This window comes from Lissotriton vulgaris, chromosome 7 (genome assembly GCF_964263255.1).
Source record: "Lissotriton vulgaris chromosome 7, aLisVul1.2, whole genome shotgun sequence".
NCBI lineage: Eukaryota > Metazoa > Chordata > Amphibia > Caudata > Salamandridae > Lissotriton > Lissotriton vulgaris.
In genome coordinates this window covers 1,096,687,565-1,096,705,114 of record NC_141695.1, presented here as the reverse complement: position 1 = coordinate 1,096,705,114, position 17,550 = coordinate 1,096,687,565, and the positions used below count along the sequence as shown (strand labels likewise).

The 17,550-nt window shown below is 48.0% G+C and overlaps 1 protein-coding gene across 5 annotated transcripts in view; it reads left to right on the top strand.

Annotated features, from left to right (window-relative positions):
- Positions 1-17,550, top strand: part of RAPGEF6 (Rap guanine nucleotide exchange factor 6) — a 985,108-nt gene that overhangs the window by 190,240 nt on the left and 777,318 nt on the right. The window lies entirely within an intron of this gene.

Below are 17,550 nucleotides of genomic sequence, written 5' to 3'. Positions count from 1 at the left end.
TAGAAGCTCCGCCCATTTCCTCCCCATCTTTTCAATGGGCTCCTGTTACTGTCCTTTCAAAAGTGTTGCTATTGATTGATAAATAGGCCAAGTAGACCCTCCTTGGTACTGCATTGTCTACATTTTAACCCCCCATAAGGATTTGACTTGTGTTGTTACGCGGTCTGCTTTATCGAGTCTGTGAGCACTATTTTCTTTAATGATCTAACACTATTCCACCCACGACGTGCTTTCCTACAAGGCAGCATGCCGCCTGCTTTGATGTTTTTAATAGTAATGGCTGCAGGTACGCTTTAACTATAGAGGCTGCGGTTATTTATTTAATTTGCATCACCGTCTGCTTTAAGTATAGCGGACACACTTTTTTATTTATTTAATTTTCTAGGACGGTCCGCTTTAACTTTAGCGGCCGTGCTACAGAACCTTTGTTTTATTTTTTTAAGGGTGAAAGCGCCCTATACCACGCTTCCACTTTAATGTTGGCCGCGTCCCTTTCTTTAGGCGCTGCTCACTGTAACATGAATACAGCGAGCAGCGTCTAAAGAAAGGGGCGCGACCACCATTAATGTGGTCTCGCATTTGTGGGAGTTTGAGCTATTGTCAGTAACAATGCCTTTTATGTCTGTGTTGGTTCTAAAAACACATAAATAAAAGGCATTGTCATTTCAATACCAATAGCTTAATCTCTTGCAAATGCGAGACCTATTGCATTGAAAATGCTTGTTTTATGTAGCTTCACATACTCTTTTCCCCCAAATTTTCCGGGACAATTTCATCTTTTTTGTTGTTGTTTTGGTCACACAACTTGAACGCTTCAACACCAATATTTTTATGAATGTATTGCATAGTCGTTTTTTTTTTATCCGTGCACCTAACACAAAATGTGCTGAGTACATATAATTGAAAGCTATGTTCCTACATGCTTACGGCACGAGGATGGTGTAAGGAAATTAATCTGTTATCATGAGTTCTAGGCAGTGATTTTATTAAGCCTGCATCACTTGTCTGTTAAATCTCTATCTGGCTCTTTTTTTGCCTGGTCTAAAGTGGGATTGAACTGAAGTGTTGCAAATAACCTGCCACTCTTATGTAAGTGAAAGGTAGAGGATTGTTGCGCGCCTACAGTGAACTTCAATGCAGGGTGCAGCTAAACAGATATCTTTTGTAAGAGAGACTGCACTCTGTAGAATATGTTCAGTAAAGTGGATGCTGCTTAGAAACTGCTGAACTATGTTGAAAACTAAAATACATCACTGCAGCTAAGTATTCGTTTAAGCCAGTTAAGCCAGTCTCAAAGAAATGTTTGACATTAGGGATAATCCAGAGTTCTCCACCTTAGTTTAGTCAGTTTTAATACGGCTCTGAGTATTATTGGGTTAACTCACTGAAATCCTTTAAAAAATAAATGACCCCTTGTTAGACCAGGCATAGCTTGGCGTGATTACCCCAGACTTTTTGCCTTTGCCTTCTGTGAAGTTAGATGCTGTAGGTACTTGCCACTGCTAATCAGTGTGCAAGTGCAGATGTTCTCTGTATACATTGTAGTGGTGTGTGGTTGTCTCTGATTGGTATGTTTGCCTTACTAGCAAGATCACTAAGTGATGTGCACTGTGTGTGCCAGAGCTAGTACTAAAGAAATGCGCAGAGAGGGAACACAGGTCTTCAGTGTAGGGCCTGTCCGCATTATGCTAAATTAGCATGTTGTCCTGATAAGTGCTACTACTTGTCAGCCCTTACTTTTCCTTTTGCATAAACATGGGGCACCCCTGTAGGACGTCCTGGGTAACACTTAGGCAGGGTGCAGTGTAGGTAAAAAGCAGGACCTGTGCCAATGTGGGTGCTAGGCACTGACAGTGGAAAATACTCAATTTCATTTTTCCTGGTGAAAGGCCATCCTGCTCACAGGACAGAATGGGGTAGGCTGGGTGTAGTATTGTTAGCCTACTTTCCCAAGAATTGGAAATGGAACAGTGAAGTTTGGTATGTCTGAACTCACAGCGTCGTAACGCATCTTTTTTGGTAGATGGTTTTGTTGCTGTGTGTCCAGAAACCGCTGTTTGAGAAAATGGCTGAGTTTGTGCTTTAGACCTTTCTGTGTGTCTCAGCAGAATGTGAATTGCCTACCTGGATCTGGGAGAGGTGAGAAAGGCTGAGGGAGGTCGTGCCCCAGGGGAAGGGTGGAGATGGCGCCAAGCTGCCTTGCCCGTGGATCGGGGAGAAGGAGAGGCTTTGTGAGGTGAAGAGGCCTGGTTCAGAGCCATAAAACAATAGACCCATCTACCTCTAAGTGATTAAAGGTCCAGGCGTGCACCGAGATTATGTGTCTGGTACGAGGTTGGTTCTGATGGGCTGTAGTCAGTATGGGCTCTGCCTCAGAGGGTGTGGGGAACTTGGCACCTTCCTGCACATAATATGTGAATGTCTGGAGATACAGGCCTACTGGTCCTGGGTGTTGCACTGTATGAGTGAGGTGTGGGGAGTGGAGCTCCTCAATATATGGGGGGGAGTTTAGGGGGGTGACGCGCAAGACTAATTTAGGAAGGGATCGGGGACCCCTGAGCACAAAGAAACTTCAAGGACAATGAGGGTTATAACTGAAAGAACTGTAACCCCAAGACTTTGGTTATGTTGATGATGTCGAGAACGGTCTCGGGATCGTTCAGAGAAGTGCTGGGAGTGCTTTGAAGATGCCGTGCTCTAGTAGAGTCTCTGTCGGCTTAGACTTGTCCGCGATCTGGAAGAAAGCCTCTGCCGCAGGAAGAGTTGCTGAATAGGCTGCAGGAGACATTTGACCCTTGTTACGGGATCTGGGGCTTGTGGACAGTTTTTAGCTCTTGACCGAGGAGAGACTGAAGGGGCGCTGCAGTGGGTTGTGTGTCCTTCTTCTTCCTGAGAAGGACTTTGCTGTGTGCTGCGCCCTGTACCCCAAGGGTTCAAGGTGAGCTGGCTCCCTGTTCGGGAACACAGGAACATAAACGTTTCCAGGAAGTCTCAAGTGGCGAGGTGGTGGGACCGTGTCGTAGCAGCCTGAGACCTCCGAAGGGGTGCTTAAGGTGATTGTGGGCACCTGGAGCGAATCAAGACTCTGACGGGCAGGGTGCGTGTCTTGGTGCGGCTACAGGTGTTGGAGCGCCTGTGGATTGTGGGCATCGTGGAAGAGAGTCGAGATTTGGGACGCGCAGGGGGTGGGTGTCGCAGTGCAGTCCAGGCACTAGTGAAGAGTGCCGGGACATCGTGGGCACTAAGGAGGAGTGAGTCTCCGACACGCAGGTCGGCGTGTTGTGGTGCAGCCAGGGTGTTAGTGGAGAGCGCCTGGTACCTCGTGTGCACCAGGAGGAGAGGTGAGACTCAGACGCGCAGTATGCGTGTCGTGGTGCGACCCGGGCGTTAGTGGAGAGTGCCTGAAGACCGTGTGCACCTGGAGACGGAGTTAGTCTCGGATGCGCGGGGGTTGTGTGTCAAAGGTGCCACCGGAGGTGCTGGTGAGGAGTACCGGGGAGCGGTGAGCACCAGGGAGCGAAGAAGTCCTAATAGCGCTGGAGAGGAGGGCCAAGTAATCGGGCCCTCGAATGCAATGTGAGGTAGCACCAGCGTTGTGTGGAAGGCTTCGTGGAAGGAGTTTGTGCTGAACATTGGCGGCCCGGACCGGCAGCCCCGCAGGAGCTGAACTACCGTCCCGAGCGCTCCTTGCCCATGGTGACCAGGTTCTGGAGTGATGCCAAGCCACTGCGGCAGGAGAGGAGAGTGGAGTCGCGCCTCCCCCAGGTAAGGTGGATCATCGCCTGGGGCGGGGTGCGGGCCCTGAGGGACACTCTCTCGGCCTCTCGCTGCTGTCAGATGTGTGCGCCTGTTGCTTCGGCCCAGATCTCGGTCTGTGCTGGTCCCGGACGGGGCAGTACAGGGGCCAGGGCCCCGAGTGGAACTTGGGTGTCATCGTTGATCTGTGTTGGGGGCAACTGGTCGCACAACTTCTTAAAACAGTTGTATAACACTTTGCATATTTGCTGCTAACTAACTATCGAACTATTGGACAACATCTGACACTAGAGGTGCTTAACGAACTCAGGGGTTAGTGCGCTATGCACTACGTCATGTTTCTCTTGCAGGATACAGGATCATAGTGTAGCGCACTGCATTGGTTGGTATTCCTTCCTTGCACAGGGCATGCTGGTGGTGATACGCATTTCATTGTTTTCCTATTGCACTGTACGTAATTGTAGCGTGATGATTTGCTGTATACCTTCCTTGAACAGGGCATGCTGGTAGCGAACCGAGTTGCATTATCTTGTGTTGACTCAGTACATGATCTTAACGCTACGCATTGCATGGTTTCATTGTGCCACAGTACAGGAACACATAGTTAAGTAGTGCAGTATTCCTTGTATTTTGCAACGTGTGTGAATCTAGTGATACGACATACCTAACCTGTTGAGAATGGTCAAAATTCACCGTAACTGTTGGTTAGAAGCGGTGGTTGGGGATCAGAACCCCCCAACCCACCGGAATCCATATTACCCAGTGTATATATGTGGGAGTTGTATCGTGTGGTCATTTCGTATATCTTTTTATATAAAGTATACTCGTTTTATACAAACTCGTTTGGAGTCCATTTGTGGTGACATCATTGGGATTGCTGTGGGCGTAGTTGCACATACTGAACACTCGTGCCTTGGAGAAAAGCCTGGCTGCTCGTGTCAAGCAACTAAGGGGGTGAGCAGGGCTGTATCAGACGGTGTCTTTCCTTGGCCTAACGTGGGAGTGGAGGGGGGTTCCAGGTCGCGCACTTGACGAGAACGGTGCGGGAACGCCGGCTTGTAACATCCCTGTTGTCAGATGTTGAGAGGAACACTGATATTAACTGATTACAACTAAAGGCAACAGTCGCGGCTAGCATGACTCATAGGTGGAGGGGGTGGATCGGGGAAGCAGCGCGGGGGTTCACGCAGGGGAAGCTGTTAATAAATAAAATTTTAAAACGTACCTTACTGGGTCCTGTGCCGCCTCCGCTTCTAGCCAGATCCCGCGTTCAGCAGTAACAGGAAGCCAGCATCCTCCCTCCCCTCCCCAAAGCCAATCACAAGGCTGCAATGGCAGCGTTGTGATTGGTGCAGACCGCCTACCCGGGCACCTGTCGGGAGGCCATTTTCTCTATGTAGGCTGCATGCAACCCACATAGAGAAAATGTAGAGTGTGTAATGACTGGTTTAGTCAGCCCGGAGGGCCGGCCAAACAGTCAGCGCCCACAACAATGGGCAAGTCACTCCTCCCAGACCCGCCCACCCACCTGCCCCCAACCAGGCATACCCTTCCGCCCACCCCCAGCCAGGCATACCCTGCCTTTTGCTTTCTGTCAGCATGAGAAGCCGAAACATAAAATGGTATTTTATGTTTCTGCTTCTTGCATTGTGAGAAAGCAGTGGGGCGACGCTCCTCCGCCCTAATGGAGGAACCGCACCTGAAAGGCAAGCATCTTGTCATTAACGTACATACTCCATCTCTTTCCGGGAACAGTGGGGAAGACTTGCATGGACAGTACAACTGCCATTTTCTACATCAACAAACAGCGGGAGCATTGTTCTGCCTGCAGAGCAGTTAAACCCTTGGTAGGGTACAGTTACTTAACACAAACATTTCAAAAGAGGGTCAAAGGGAAAGTTTAAAGACCTCCTACAATCACTCCCCAATGCAACTATGGATATACAAGAAATGATTGTGGGTCTGATACAGAATAATGGATGGTGCCTAACTAACAAAAAGCAACGAAGAGAAAAAAAAATTCTACAAGGAAGGATATCTCCACGTTTGTAAAGATACCCATCAGTTTTCGACCGGTTCCGCCCTATTCATCGTCTGGGGCTCCATACACCAAGGAGATTGTTCCTTCCACTACTAGACGTTCAGAGTGGAGGTAGTCCTAGCGTGTGATAAAGTGTTTGGTAAATGACCGTGAAAACTGACCAACCAGCAGTGCAAAAGGATGATGTGATAGTGGTGAAGGGATATAAAATTGGAGAAAATAGGGGAAAAAAACTTTCATGGGTAACCCCTATGTTTCCAATATTTAAAAGTGCTAGGAAAATAGAGACACAAATATCTACTATTGTTGATGTAATATGGTCGACATGTTTCTGCAGACTATGGGCCCTCCCTGGTACCCCGCTGCATTCCTCAGGACCGACTCTAGCTACTGCTTGTGTGCCCCTATTTGAAGAGAAGGGGGGTATAAAATAAATAGTTCTCAAAGAGAAAAAAAATGTTTACATTAATTTCCTGCAAGTGAACCAAGTGTCCCTTGGCAGGTATGGATCCTCTTTGCTGAAAGTAAACAAAGAGACACAACACACTTAGACAGGCAAACCATCACATTAACTGTCACATGTCACATGTCATAGCTCAAACATATATTACTGTTATGGAGCAGTGCCCGGGCATGTAGAGTACATATCCCGGCATGGTGAGCCATACTTCTAACCCCCAAGAAGAAGTTTCTGGGCACCCCAGCTTACCTTTGGGGAAGGAGGTACGCTCTACGCCTCACCTGGCAACGGCTCAGGTAAGTGGAGCCCCGCACTAAAAGTTAAAAAACACAAACAAACAAACCCAACAGAGTGCAGGAACGTAATGTAATTTTTTTTTTTCTCTTTGAGAACTATTTATTTTATACCCCCCCTTCTCTAAACATAGGGGCACACAAGCAGCGGTCCTGAGGAATGCAGCGGGGTACCAGGGAGGGCCCATAGTCTGCAGAAACATGTCAACCCTATTACATCAACAATAGTTGATATTTGTGTCTCTACTATTTTCCTAGCACTTTTTAATATTGGAAACATAGGGGTTACCCATTAAAGTTTTTTCCCCCTATTTTCTCCAATTTTATATCCCTTCACCACTATCACATCATCCTTTTGCACTGGTGGTTGGTCAGTTTTCACTGAGAGGAGGTAACTCATAACAATCTAGAGCTGTCTGGTCAATACTGCGAAGATAGCTACATGCGTACACTCATCGATGCAGAGGGTGGCTTTCATCCTCATTGAGTAAGAGGGCGAAAAGGGTAGTGTGCAATCCGACTTAAATCGTATTTAAATCAATAGCTATTAGTGTCACCCTGTCCGTTCTTGGGGGCAGAGACTACATTTCCCAGAAGGCTCTGTATCCATCAACGATACGACTCGAGATCCGGAAGCGGGAGTCTCTTCAATCTACACTTGGTTAGGTCTATATATGAGATCCTGTGCATAAATAACCCTCTCGAGGAAGGACACTGGATGACCCTCACTAAATATAGTTTTTTTTTTAAACTCTGAGAAATTTTGTTAATAAAATCCATCAAACTTTAAGTAGAATAACTGAGGTCTTTTACCAAACACTTTATCACACGCTAGGGCTACCTCCACTCTGAACATCTAGTAGTGGCAGGAACAATCTCCTTGGTGTACGGAGCCCCAGATGATGAATAGGGCGGAACCTGTCAAACTGATGGGTAACTTTACAAACGTGGAGATATTCTTCCTTGTAGAAATGTTTTTTTCTCTTCGTTGCTTTTTGTTAGTTAGGCACCATCCATTATTCTGTATCAGACCCACAATCATTTTTTGTATATCCAAGGGTACAGTTACTTCCATTTTCCCCTTGAAGCAGTCCACCGGTTGTGAGTCGAGTATCTTAGACAATAGAGTTGGCAGATATTATTCTACACATGAGTGGGAGCCGAACCCATGTAACTCCCACATGTTATCAAGTTTGCTGCTTTGGAACCAGTGACTATTGCAAATACTACAAGTATTTCTTTTGGATGAGAAGAGGATCATTCAGAGAATTCGTCTTGGAAAGAAAGCCTTCCTGGGTCTTTGTCACCGAAACGTGGGGTTCGGACTCTTCCGGCCCCGATTTGATCAATGCCCTCCCTAATGGTTATGCCATGGTTAGACAGGATAGAGAAGATCGCAGAGGGGGTGGAATAGGCATTGTCTACAAGAATTCTTTTACTTGTCACATAGAGCCCCTTCTTTCCCCCCAGAAATCCTTTCAGGCCCTTTTCTTCTCTCTTAATACTTCCCCGACAAAAAATTTTGCTGGCATTCTTATCTACAGATCCCCGGGCTCTAGGTCTCCATTTGTAGCCGATTTACTTGAAGCAATTGAACCATTCATTAATAGGCCTTCTCTCACTATTCTTGGAGATTTTAATTTTCATTTAGAAAATTCCAATTCTGCTGACACTATCTCACTTCTGGACGTGCTTGCCTCTCTGGACCTTTCCCAAAAAGTGTTATCCCCTACACATTCTGCTGGACATATCTTAGATGGGGTCTTTACTAATGACCCCAGACTAGAGATTGGGTCCCCTCTGCCCCTCTCCTGGTCGGATCACTCAGCAGTCCCACTGGAATTTCTCCCAGGTTCCCTCTCCGCCTCCCACACTGACAGGAATTGTTGGGTTTTAAAGAGGAACTTTAGGGGCTTGTCCAACGAATCACTTGGCCCTTTTATTGCCAGCTTCAACCCTCCCCCCTCCCAGGATATTAACACCACTGCCCGTGAGCTTGCAAGTACCATTTCTCTGGCTATCGACACCTTAGCCCCTCTTAAATCTCATTACTGTGCCAGGAAAAGCCCGTCAGCACCTTGGTACTCTGAAGCTCTTCGACTTCAGAGACAGGAGTGTAGGAGGTACGAAAGGCTGTGGAGAGCTCAACTTGATGCCGATCTTCGGATCAAGCATAAAAACCTCCTTAAGAGCTATAAAGCATCAGTGTTAGCCGAAAAACAAATGTACTTCTCTAAACTAACCTCATCTCTCTCCTGCCCCGGTGATCTCTTTAAGGTGGTAGAAACCTTATCCCATGTCCAACACCCCGATCCCATAATACCTTCTCAAGAACTCTGTGATCAGATGGCCACTTTTTTCCACACTAAAATCTCGGATATTTATACAGCTCTCCAGAGTCATAATCTTACCCATGTCCCCTCTCCCACCTTAGATCATCCCCCTGTCTCTAAAGATATTTTGACCATCTTCTCTCGACTGAGACACTGGACAAATTACTAGACTCAACTAAGTCTGGTTCCCCTCTTGAGCCCTGTCCCCTTAAAATCCTTAAAAATTGCAGGGACACTCTACTTCCCCCTTTGCTGGAAGTTATGAATAGAGCCATCTTTAGTGGTGAGTTCCCAGCCCCTTGGAAGACTGCCATCGTTAAGCCTCTTTTAAAAAAGGCCTCCTTGGATCCTGGGATTTTGAAGAACTTTCGCCCCATTTCTCTTCTTCCCGCTCCAGCTAAGATGTTGGAGGCCCATTTGAACTACCATCTTAGCGCTTTTTTAGATAAGACCTGCCTGCTTGATCCATCTCAGCATGGCTTTCGAAAGGCGCACAGTACAGAGTCAGCCCTTACAGTGGTGGTCAATAATATCCGCGCCAAGGTCGATAGTGGTCAGACCACTCTTCTGATCCTACTCGACCTTACGGCAGCATTTGACACCCTGTCCCCCACCATTCTGGCTTCCCGCCTCAGTGAAACGGGGGTGAAGGGTCGGGCTCTCAGCCTCCTCACTTCTTTTCTCAACCATCGGGAGCAAAGGGTCAAACTGGGTGACTTCCTTTCCAATGCCATGCCTTTGCAATGTGGGGTTCCACAGGGCTCCGCTTTGAGCCCCACATTGTTCAACATCTACGTGGCCCCACTTGCTAGGCTCGTAAGAACTTTTGGACTGGAAGTGCTCTCGTACGCCGACGACACCCAGATTATGGTCTCCCTGTCCCACTCTGTCGAGACCACGGCCCTAAACTTCCGAAACTGTATGGAAGCTGTGGCAGGTTGGATGGCCTCAAATTTTCTTAAATTGAATGGGGAGAAAACGGAGATCTTGATCTTCGGGGGAAATAAGGAGATCTGGTCAGATGATTGGTGGCCCCAGACACTTGGATCCTGTCCCCAGCCTTCCTTTTCTGCCCGTAATCTGGGAGTCATCTTTGACACCTCACTTGCTTTTGATAAGCAAGTAAGTAGAACTGTCTCAACTTGCTGCGGGATCTTAAGGATCCTAAGAAAACTCACTCTTTATCTTTCCCCTGATGCCCGGAAACAGGTGGCAGTTGCCCTTCTATCCTCGCGACTGGACTACTGCAATGCTCTTTACCTTGGCATGAGCACTAAACTACTCCATCGCCTGTAGGTCGTCCAGAACGCGGTAGCAAGATTTGTTATCAATGCCCCAGACGCTCCTCCGGGACCAGGATCAGGAGAAACCTTCACTGGCTTACGGTGCATGCCAGAATAAAATTGAAAATTCTGACCATCACCCACAAGGCTCTTCACGGTGCTGGCGCTGAGGGCATCAGGACCTTAGTGTCGACCTATATTCCTGGCAGGGCTCTACGCTCCTCCGGTCAGTATTTGTTGTCTATTCCCCGAGTCGCCAAGGCGAGATGGGGTGGCAAGGCATTCTCCTCACTAGCCCCCAGACTTTGGAACGAGCTCCCTTTGGAACTCAGGGGCCAGGATTCCCTGTTGCTCTTCCGAAAGGGCCTCAAAACCCTGCTCTTTACTGAAGCCTACTCTTAGGTCTCCTCTTCCCTCCATTTCACTTCAGTACCTGGCTTTTTATTCCATCTTTTGCGCCTTGACGCCTTTGGGCAAAGTAGCGCTTATACAAATCGCCTTTCAAATCAAATCAAATCATGGCCTCCAATTATTCTGATAGTAAATGGCCTGTGCTGCTCCTCCTTTTCCCCTGATTCACTACTTAGATGGCCTAACATGGTTCCTTCAGTAGTCACATGGCAGGGAACATTTCTAATAATTGATATTAAAGCTTATATCACTTGAAAGCGTTATTCCTGTCTGTTTTAAAGCGGCATCCTAGGTCCTTTCACAGTAGCTGAATTGCTTGACTCAGCAGAATGAATTAGGCCTCTACCCTTAGCTTCATCTTAAAACGTTGGTGCCTAAGATTTAACCTATACATGTATTTCAAAGGCCATCCTTAAAAACCTGTGCTGAGAGCATGTACTCTCCTCCAGGAAACAGTGCAAAGTAAATGTATGATGTTGCCAGTCCCTTAAATACATTTGAAAAAATCTGTATACCCGTAGGTAAAACAATACATACTTGTCACTGTAGTTGCTATTCTACTTTGTTTTGCTCAGCTGGCACGAACAGGAATTTTTGTATCCTGAAAATGATTTTTTTTGTATCTGGGTATTCCTCGTTTTTTTATGAAGAAAGTTCGAGACAAATGAGTCTTCACAGGGTGGTGAATTTATGTCCAGTATTCGAGAACCTACATCTTAGTGCGACCTCAGTTTGGTCTTAAACCTCCCATAACTTTCCAGCTTACATCAACTTCTATTATTGGCCACTTGTGATGAGAGTATATCTTCTTGTGTGTTGTTTCTGCGGTAAGGCTCGCATGATTTTCCTTGGACAGGGTCATGCAGTTTACTATAATTCCAAAAGTAGTATCGCGTTTCAGTCTTCACCATTGATTTAACTGCCCATTTTTAACCGATACCTATATATTTTTTTGTATTTCTGTAATTCATTGAAGAAGTTTTTCTTCATCTTGAATACCTTCATATAAATTGAGCAAGCATTACAATATTTATAATTTTCTTAAAGGGATTTATAAAAACCCTTATCCTTTGATTAAAAAAAAAAAGAAAACATTGGTTGAATGGAAGCTTTTTGACGTTCTACGAGCCACGCTGTGATCTTAGGCTTCTGGTGTTCTTTCTTGAGACAGAAAGACTCATAATCTTTTGGTTACACATGGAATTTTACTCCAGAAAAAAGGCAGCCATTGGTGGGTACTAAGAAGCAATTGGTGGGCTTCACCTCCATGTCGCAAGAACCAGATCAACAGCAGTGTCATTCCGGAGGCATCTGCACATCATACAAATTAATAGGGCAGTCTCCTATGTTGTTCTTCATCAGAATTCCTTAGATATTCTATAATCATGCACTTCTTTTGACCATGAAGTCCTACATTACTTGCATACTTGATTTCTGGTTCTGCACTTGTGTACTATTATTCTGTCTCATTGCTGTTCATAATGTGAAATCTGTCAAAACGAAATTGAAAACTTGCCTTCATATGGTCTGTGAGGTTATTAGTCTTTGTTCTCCCACAGAAAAAAATGCCCACCACGCCATCTGTTTTACTGAGTACCCTGTGAGGCATACCAAGTGTGGAACCAAGGTGTAACTGCTCCAAGGATACCCAGTAGGTAGTGGAGACTAGTGCTCATAATGACGTGTTATCGGGTCCATATTTTTTAATTTCTCTAATCCAGTTTGTTTTAATTGTAGAACAGTATTAAAAAGGTCTCCCTGCCATAATTTCCAGTTAGTTCTGAAGTAACCAGAGCTGAGATGTCCAGTGCCATAATCACTCTGAAGACAATTTTTGTTTTTCGTGTATTCTACTGCCTAAACTTTCTTCTCACAAAAAAGTAGTCCTTATTCTGACAGGCCTGTTTAAGAAAAAAAAGGCTTTGAGTAAAGTAGTGGCCTTCAAACTTTATTATATTGAACCCCTTGGAGCAAAATGTTTTTGAATCTGATCCCCCTAAACTTTTCAATGGGGTGGATACAGTTGGGGGTAAGGATTACTCAATCGTCAGCACATTGGGAATTCCACTGGGGCAAAAGTTACAATCCGGTCCTCCTTTTCCTCCTCTTAATCAAATGTAGACCTCCTTTGAAACCTGTCATCCTGAGCTTTCTCTACAGAATACTCTGTAAATTACCATCTAAACTCAATCTACATAGCTCTCAGACAAAGCCCTATATTGACTTCCTCTGCAAAGTACCACTCAGACACCACCTGCAAAGCCCTACCCAGGCCACATTCTACGGAGCAGCATTCAGAAACCACTCTAAAAGACAGAGTTAGGGCCCTTCTTCAAAACCCAGAACCACATCTCCCATGAAAAGCTCCATCTAAAACTCCCCATCGAGGTGCCTTGTTTAGAGCTGATGCAGTGTTTTCTGGGCCCACACTTTTACTTTACTTACTCTCACTTTTAGTTCTCCGATAGACCTTTTTCTCTGACCGAGAGGTGAAGGGAGAGAGCATTTACATTCAATTAAATTTAGTTTAACAGTGCAGCCAATTTGGCTACACAACGAAGATCAGGTATCTGGTATCACTTTCAAGGGTGTTTATTACAATTTATTAATTAGGTTCAAATAAATCACTTTCAAGGCCATGCTTTAAAGATCCAATATAGCAACAGGGAAACCAAGTCTCCTAAAGAAGTTTAAGCGAGAATTAAACCTACAAGAATTTCAACCGCTGCTTTACAGAACAACAGCACTAATACCTGATCTTCAGAAAATAATCTATAATTGTTTGGACTATACATTAGAAATCTAAATATTCCAAGTGAAGAACGGTCATTAAGTATTAAACAGGTCACAGAAATCAAAGAGTATCATTTCAGATTCAGGGGCAAAGTACAATGAGTTAAGCGAAGTCAAGTCAGGATAGTCAAGTCAAGATATTTGTATTGCGCACATATCACGTCCGAAGAATCTCATGGCGCATGCAGACGATTCTGACCAAAAGGGTAGGTAGCAAGATTAGCAAAAAAGCCAGGTCTTAAGCTACTTTCGGAAACTAGTGTGATCGGAGGTTGTGCGAAGAGTCTTCAGTAAGTCGGTTACAAGTATAGCATAAAACCACACTCAGAACAGAGTCCAAAGTGCTTAAGGTATAAAGTTCTCAAAATCCATTCTAGGGACTGGGTAAATCATGGAAGGGGTAGGCAGAGGGGGTATAGTATTCAAATAGGCAGAAAAATATGGAGCAGGTGGGCGGCTCAAAGGCAACACAAGTCAACCAGTCAACAGAGGGTTCCACAAATATTGGTACTCACCAGGTCAACACCAGCATCTTTTTCTGTTAAACAAGACCTCCCTCTTCTTTCTTCTGTTAGCGTATTAACATGCATGAGATTTGAAAGTCTTGATCGACATTTATCCCTTCTTTCAACTGGGCTCAAAATGTCCAACTGCCTCAGCTGTCTTGCTGTGCAGTGTGCCTTTCTTCCTAGAGTTTAGAATGTCTCTCGCTGTCTCACGTTGGGTAAACATGAAAAACTTCCCGCTCTCCCTTTCTTGTATTCCAAGCTAAGCCAGGAACTGAAGAGGTGCACCCACACCCAGCCTTTCTTGGTCAGTTGTTGCCACGATAAGGGCATGTAACTCTGGGTCTGAGAAAATATGGACTTTTGAAATACCCATTACCAAATATTTCTCTCTGGTTACCACTTTTACCCCAGGTCTGGCTGGTCAAATTGCTTTACTTGGTTTGTCTTTAGGTCAGAGTGAGTCTTTTAAATGCTGCTGATAGAAAGTAGTGTTCTTGATGTAGAGAGGTCCGGTTTCGTAGGGACTCATGATTGGCACTGCAGCGATGTCCACCGAAGACTTAATCTAGCACTGTGGCTTGGTCACCGTAGAAAGGATTCTGCTCGTCCAGGTATGGATCACACTGGGGAACTTATGATGCGAATACTCGGGGGGGGGAAAAAAACAAGCATTTACAATGCAACGGTCTCGCCTTTGCAAAAGTTAGAGCTATTGGCATTGTAAATGACAAATGTTTTATTTATGTGTTCGTTTAGAAAACAGATAAATAAATGGCATTGTCATTTACATTTCCAATAGCTTAATCTCTCGTAAATTTGAGACCTATTGCATTTGCACACACACACACACACAGCCACACACACACACAACGCCACACACAGAGCTCCCCCCCCACACACAGAGCCCCCCTCCCACACACAGAGCCCCCCCCACACACAGAGCCCCCCCCCACACACACAGAGCCCCCCCACACACACAGAGCCCCCCCCCACACACACAGAGCCCCCCCCCACACACACAGAGCCCCCCACACACACAGAGCCCCCCCCCACACACAGAGCCCCCCCACACACAGAGCCCCCCCACACACAGAGCCCCCCCACACACACAGAGCCCCCCCACACACACAGAGCCCCCCCACACACACAGAGCCCCCCACACACACAGAGCCCCCCCACACACACAGAGCCCCCCACACACACAGAGCCCCCCACACACACAGAGCCCCCCCACACACACAGAGCCCCCCCACACACACAGAGCCCCCCACACACACACAGAGCCCCCCACACACACACAGAGCCCCCCCCCACACACACACACACAGAGCCCCTCACACACACACACACAGAGCCCCCCTCACACACAGAGCCCCCCCTTCCACACACAGAGCCCCCCTCCCACACACAGAGCCCCCAAACACAAAGAGCCCCCCCACACACACACACCCAGAGCCCCCTCCACACACACACACACACAGCCCCCCCACACACAGAGCCCCACACACACACAGAGCCCCACACACACACAGAGCCCCACACACACACAGAGCCCCACACACACACAGAGCCCCACACACACACAGAGCCCCACACACACACAGAGCCCCCCACACACACACAGAGCCCCCCCACACACAGCCCCCCCACACACACAGCCCCCCCACACACACAGCCCCCCCACACACACAGCCCCCCCCCACACACACAGAGCCCCCACACACACACAGAGCCCCCACACACACACAGAGCCCCCACACACACAGAGCCCCCACACACACAGAGCCCCCACACACACAGAGCCCCCACACACACAGAGCCCCCACACACACACAGAGCCCCCCCACACACACACAGAGCCCCCACACACACACACAGAGCCCCCCACCACACACACAGAGCCCCCCACCACACATACAGAGCCCCCACCACACACACAGAGCCCCCACCACACACACAGATCCCCCCCACACACACAGATCCCCCCCACACGCACAGATCCCCCCCACACACACAGATCCCCCCCACACACACAGATCCCCCCCACACACACCGATCCCCCCCACACACACAGAGCCCCCCCACACACACAGAGCCCCCCCCACACACACAGAGCCCCCCCCACACACACAGAGCCCCCCCACACACACAGAGCCCCCCCCCACACACACAGAGCCCCCCCCCACACACACAGAGCCCCCCCCCACACACAGAGCCCCCCCCACACACAGAGCCCCCCCCACACACAGAGCCCCCCCCACACACAGAGCCCCCCCACACACACAGAGCCCCCCCCCACACACACAGAGCCCCCCCCACACACACACAGAGCCCCCCCCACACACACACAGAGCCCCCCCCACACACACACGCAGAGCCCCCCACACACACACACACGCAGAGCCCCCCACACACACGCACACACAGAACCCCCCCCCCCACACACACACACAGAGCTCCCTCCCACACACACAGAGCTCCCTCCCCCCCACACACACACACACACACAGCCCCACACACACACACAGAGCCCCACACACACACACACAGAGCCCCACACACACACACACAGAGCCCCACACACACACACACACAGAGCCCCACACACACACACACAGATCACTGCTATGGCGTAATCATATAAAAAAAACTTTAGGAGGGGGTTAAAAAAAATGCACACGTTAGTTTACAGTGGTGAAACAAGTTAGACCGCTTCTACTGGGCTGGCCAGCGAGACAAAGGGAGTGACACCTCTTGACTGTTGCTAAACGGAGGTAATGAGCGCCCATCTGCCTCTAGAAAGTCCACTCAGACACCTACTGGGCCGCTGGCTGTATTCGAACAATGGAGAAAGCGCCCAAAGGGCCACCCCAGACTGCTAAAAAAAGAGGCCCACAGCAGCACTCGAACACCGGCCCCTCGGGCATTGCCCGAATGCCGGCATTACCAATCCGACGCTGTCCTCCGGTTATTGGGACCCACACACACACACATCTATGAGCGCACCTCACTCCTGACCTCTAACACTCCCTGCTATCAACTTCTGACACCAATACATATATCTTCCATCTCTATCCCAGCACTGGGCCTGACGTACAACTGTGATCAATGCACACCATGATGACCTACAATGACCTTCGCCATCCAGTTATTGTAGATCTGCACCAACACACAGCTCTGCCAGGGCACTCTACCTCACCTCATGCCACGGCATTAGCACTGCGGCCATAAAAAAACACTCAAAGAGCTCATCTGTCCTGACAGCAGCGCTTTCAGTCATTCAATTACCAATTCACGGTCTGCTGCACCCATGCTGTTCTGGTAGTGCCCCCTACACAGCCCTGTCACGGTGCACTCTCAGGCCCTAGTGTCCATGCAGCCCATGCTTTATGCCCCAATGCCCCAGCCTTCTCTTTCAGGGCACATACATTCCGGGTGCCGGGGGGACGGGCAAACTGAGTGCTGGAGACAGAGAGGGCCTGATTTATGAAGCCGATGGCTCGGAGGCAGTGAGTGCTGCAGACGAACCTGCCCTGAATATTAAAACCATCTGGAGTAGTAGACACGCGCCCGAGCACACAGCGCGATGAGAAGGCGAGAGAGCCACAGCCGTGATGCAAGAAAGAGCCGGACACCGGGTACAGATGCCACCCAGGCACAGAGGAACAAAG